The sequence below is a fragment of the Oreochromis aureus genome, linkage group 18 (assembly GCF_013358895.1).
Source record: "Oreochromis aureus strain Israel breed Guangdong linkage group 18, ZZ_aureus, whole genome shotgun sequence".
Taxonomy (NCBI): domain Eukaryota; kingdom Metazoa; phylum Chordata; class Actinopteri; order Cichliformes; family Cichlidae; genus Oreochromis; species Oreochromis aureus.
Window position 1 is genome coordinate 27,309,349 of NC_052959.1, and position 5,867 is coordinate 27,315,215.

Genomic DNA, 5,867 nt, shown 5'->3' on the forward strand with positions numbered 1-5,867 from the left:
ATATACCCTATGTTCTGCTTTTTTTGTTCACTTTTGAATAAAAATTGTTTTTGTGTCCTTTTGATTTTTGCCTCTATACTCTGGACTCAAAAGCACTCTGTTACTTATTTTTAGTCAGCCTCTGTTACCAATTTTAGAAAGTTTTACTTACATTACTTCTGATTCATTTTTACTGTACAGTCATGTCCTTGCTTGGGTCATCTCTCCTGATCTTGTCATTCCATGGGCATGTATTCAGATTTATTGACGGTAAAAGAATATTTAAGTGTAAACATGAAAATGAGAAATAGCACATTTCAATAGTTGTTCTTTTAATTTGGTCATTTTAAATTTGTCATAGCTGTGAATGTGAATAGTTGCCTAGATCATAGGCCTGTTTTGTGTGTGTGCGCACATGTGAATGAGTACGGACCAGACGTGGTCTGTGTGTGGCTGCTTGTTTTCTTGTAATGGGGAATAAACTGAGTAAGTCTGCCTTGAAAGGGGATGGAATAAATTGCAAAGTATTCACCGGGCAGCACGTAGTATGTAGATCATTGAAGAAAGAAGTGAAACTGTACGCAAAGCAGGCGAATGTGTCTGACGGCGCTGTGTGTGCGCCCCAGAGGAGTGTGAAAGTATGTGTGTGAGAGTTGTCTCCAACTGGGGAAGAGGTGATTCTGCAGGTCACCAACTACCCCAGTGGACACAAAAGAAACAAAGTAGTTGTGTTGTTGATAAAAAAAAAAAGTAACAATGATATGAAGAGTGTTTGGTTTTTCTCAGCCTAAAACAACTACAATCTCACTTTCTGTTTTTAAGAAAGGAGAGTTCAAAAACCAGAGAAAGGAGATGTGTGTTGTTTAAGCAGTGATGAGAATGATGAAAATGTCTCAGTGTGTCACTTGCAGGTGAAGAGGAGACCTGGATCAATTTTCCATATGCAGCAGTCGGAGGAAAATTATAGGTTAAACATCAATAGGAAACACTCAGGCCGAGGTTTTGGCTGAATTGTGTTTACAGCTTAACTCCTATGTGTTCCTCACCCTGAAAAAGCAAGCTCCACAGAAGCTAACCTCTCCTTGAAGACAAGGAGTGCAGTCCCAGAAGCACAGGCATGAACATCAGTTGACAGCAGGCCAAAGCCAAGAGACAACAGCAGTGTCCTGAGCAGCAAAGACCCAGCAAGCAGCAGCGCTATGGGCAAACGGCATCAGAAAGGGAAAGAGAAGACCCATCATCATGGATGGATGGAAATGCATTTCCAGCAAGCTGCAACTTGACTGTGTGTGAAGAGGTCTTTTGAGGAGACTGTCTGAGTGACATTTGCCACTTTTGGAGTAAAATGGCAAGATGAGACAGTGGAAAACACAGGACAAAGCTGAAGAGAACTGACTGTCATTGGACTGCAAAGTGGGAGAGGAGAACGGAGTGGAGGAAGCAGGTGAGAACACAGAGGAATGCTGTTGTTTAGTGTGGGAAATCAAAATTGAGTTGCAAACCTGGGAAAAAGAAAACGGACTGCTTTAAGTGGGAAAAATTGAGAAAGAGTCTGGACTACAAAATGAGAAAGGTACACAAAAACACACAAACAGAAAATGCATTAACCATACTAACCCTATACATATATACATACAATGAAACTCATGAAGACCAGACAGCATCTTAAGCATGCGATTCTGTTTGTCAACTTGTCCAAGTCACTTAGTGAGATGAAAAGTGATACATAGACTAGTGGACTAATATTATAATAGGAAAGATGATTGCATTATAGATAGGGATGGGTATCGAAACCCGATTCTTGTTGAGAACCGGTTCCCACTGTTTCAATTCCTTGGAATTGTTTGCCATTTTTGCAAACGATTCCCTTATCAATTCCAGTCGCCCCGAATGACGTCACCACGTTGCGGAGCGTCATTCACCTGGCAGGGCGCCTAAGCGGCTCAAACGCTCAAAAGTCTGGTTATACTTTACAAGAACGGATGACAACAGGGCAACTTGCAATACTTGCAAAGTAGATATTTCATTTAAAGGAGGAAACACTACGAATACACAAAAGCATTTGCTCACAAAACACGCGATGACCTTAAATGAATGTCATGTTTTTAATTCCGTTCCGGACTCGTGAATCTCAACCCAGCAGCAGCGGTAACGTTTGCACGTCCTCTCCCGTTAATACGGCAGGTAAATAATCAACTAACAGTGCATATTATGTTAGTGCGATCTGCCTTATTACAAAACCTGCCATTACTGTGCGCTGCATTTAGGTGACCATGATGAGAGAGACAGACAGAGTCTGGCTGGCTCAGATGCTGGCAGTTCTCGCTGCAGTCTACCGGTTGCGTCTCCTTTCAGGCCAGGATAGACGAATGTCACCGAGCAGTGACTAAGTTTGTGGTCAAAGGCTTGCACCCATTTGCCACAGCAGATGCCCCCGATTTTCGGTTAGTGAATGTGTTTAATTGTAGGCAGGGACATTACTGGATATTCTTGTGTTATTGCTACAGAAGAATATTTATTTTATTATTGTACATTTACAGTTTTTTTTCCTGGGGACCCTGTGACACCCCATTGAAGAGCCGTAGGCTGTGGATCTCTTAAGATCTCACTGTTGGGTTTGTAAGGCCATGTTACTCCTAAATTTCTATCTTGTTCAAAGAGAAGATATAAAACAAAGTTCTAAGCTAATCGACCTTAGTGTTCTCCTTTTTAAAAAAGAATCGATAAGAGAATCGATAAAGAATCGATAAAGTCGGCCATGCTTCGCCTACCTTGTTTCAGATTAATCCAATGATAGCCGGCAGCCTCATCACTTGAGCCTTTGTCAAACACAGACTTGAAGCGAGACAGGAAATCATCATAAGACATTCCGGGGCAAGCTTGCAGCTGGGCCTGAGCCCAGGCCAGGGCTCGATCCCGCAGTAGCTGGGTGAAGTAAGCAATCTTAACCCCGTCAGAAACAAATACATGAGGTAACAGTTGAAACTGCATGGAACACTGCAACAAAAATCCCGCACACTTCCGTCTCCCCAGAAAAAGCCTCAGGTGTGGGCAAAAGTTTATCCAGCGACACCGCGGAAGCTACTGAGGCTACTGCGCTAGCAGCCGGAATAGCTGTAGCTGCTGTAGTGAATAGAATAGAATTCAACTTTATTGTCATTGCACATGCACAGGTACAGGGCAACGAAATGCAGTTTGCATCCATCCAGAAGTGCTTTAGTGATATAGATATATTACAATATATATTAGCAATAATATAGATATGTAAGTATATTACAGAAATGGGTCTATTATGGTATGTTATAGTGTCCACGGTATGAAGTATGTTGTGAATATTCTATAACTATAGGTATGTACAGGCTGTAGTGAGTACAAGCTATGTACAGGATATGAACAGGATATAAATATGAAAAACTATACAGAATATGAAATAAATAACTTTACAGAAATCTGAGTTATACAGCTATACAGAAATGGGAACTATGCAAGTTGTAAACAGTTGTAGGATTAAAAATTATTGTATGTACAGAATGATTATTTACACAGAGCTATACAGTAGTGCAGTTAAGATAAGTGAGATATGTGGATAATTTCTACAGAGGCTATATAAAGTGCTAGTGGTTGTGGGTGTGTGTATGTTCAGTCCATGAGTTTAACGTGGGTCAGATGTCAGGAGGCAGAGTTCAGGAGTCTGACAGCTGTGGGGAAGAAGCTGTTCCGGGCACCTGGTGGTCTTAGTCCGGAGGCTCCTGTAGCGCCTCCCAGAGGGCAGGAGGGTGAAGAGTCCATGTGATGGGTGACTGGGGTCTCTGATGATTTTCCCAGCCCTTTTCAGACACCACTTCCTGTAGATGTCTTTTATGGCAGGAAGTGGTGCTCCAGCGATGCGCTGGGCAGTTTTCACGACCCTCTGCAATGCCTTCCGGTCCGAGGCAGAGCAGTTCCCGTACCAGACTGTTATACAGTTGGTCAGGATGCTCTCGATGATGCAACGATAGAAGTTCACCAGGATGTCTGAGGACAGGTGGTTCTTCCTCAGAGTCCTCAAGAAGAAGAGGCGCTGGTGAGCCTTCTTGACCAGCTTGGAGCAGTTGGTCGTCCAGGTGAGATCCTCGGAGATGTGGATTCCCAGGAGCAACAGGAGCGTGTGTTACCTGGGGAGGGAACACGGGAAGCGGGTTGTCGGCCAGTGGAATCCGTTGGGCGAAAGCCTGAGTTAGTGATGCCACCTCTCCACTGAGCTGGACTAGCATTTGTTCATGTCGGTGCAGAAGCTCCTCCAGAGACATGGGTGCTGCTGCTGCCGAAGCCGAGTCTGCCGAGTCCATAATGGTGGCTGGATTATTCTGTCAGGCTCAGGAGAGACTCAGAGGCAGACTGTCTCAGAAGTTCACAATTTATTGACAAACGGACACCAGGTGCAGATATATACAGGTGAAAGTCACAGGGAAGGGGTCTCCAGGAAACACAGGCACGGGGAGGGAAACGCACGGGGCTATGTACAACAATCCTCCTCTGCCGCTCAGGCTTGGCTCTTACACTCTGGCTAAAGCTCACCAAAACAGCAGTCCTCAGGCTGGTAAGTTGAGTCTGGCACAGGGAGAAGAGAGCAGGTAAGTCACAGCACGAATGAAACTCAGGAAATAGCTTGAATCTAGCGTTGACACTGATGAGTGTTTCACAATAATCCAGCGATGAAGCATTCTCAGCCGCCGCCTTAAGTAGTGAGCGTGATGATGAGATGATCGTTTGCAGGTGTCAGAGCCAGGGGCTGGAGTCGCCATGACTCCGCCCCGGTAGAGCGCAGCGCACGGGAGGAGAGAGAGACGCAACACAACAAAAACACTTGTGGCCATACTGAGTCAGCTGAGAAGGCACAGGGACCATGACAGAAATAGAGACTCAGCGTGGCTGCAGTTTGTTGCTGTGTCAGCTTAAATCAGTCATGTGATTTGGAGGTGCAGCGTGTCCGTGGACCACAGAGGGTTAATAACACTCATCTTCATTCCATTTCCAGAGTGTTACAACCAACTACCTGTGTGAAATCTGAAATTCCCATGGTGTTATTCAAAATGTGCTCTGGAAAAATCATAAGCATCACTTGCTACTGAAAACAAGAAAAAAGCCGGTCCTGCTATGGGCTGAACCATTTGTTAAAGGTGGAGGGGGGGGGAACACTATGCAATATATTCAGTTTTAGCATTTATATTCACTGTTGACTGTAACTACTCTCAAAGTGTTAATGCTATCCTATTTTAATAAACAACACTGTCATATGCAAAACTGGGGTGGGACTTGGGGTGGCAAGGGATTATTTTAGGGTGGCACTTGCCACCCCATGCCACCCTTCTAGAACCGCCCCTGGTCTAGTTAAGTAAATCTTTTCTAAGTTTTCTATGTTGGGTACAATTATTAACTCAGTTGATGAACTCGAAGCAGATTTGATTCCTCTTTCCATGACCACACAGCCATTTCAAAATGTAAATAGCAATTTCAAATTTCTTTTACATTGTTTAAAATTAAACTTTTAAAAACATAGATGTGGATGAGGTCAGAAGAACAAAATCCATGACATTAATGCACAGTCACAATTAATTAAAAGTTAATAAGACTTAGAAGGTGGTAACACAAGCTGACTCAAATAACAGTGAAACTGTTATTGATCGCTCAATGTGGTTCACAAATTACATTTGCTATACACGCAAAGCAGTACTTCATCCACCTCCGAATAATTCTTGTGCTTATAGGTTGTCTTTTAACAAGAAGAATATATTTTGGTAATAGCAGGACTAAAATAGAGCTAGTCTAAAACATATAATGCTTATTTAATATGCTGCACTCTGCATGAATTTTTCAGCCTACTCTAAATAATTTCCTCAGGGATGAAT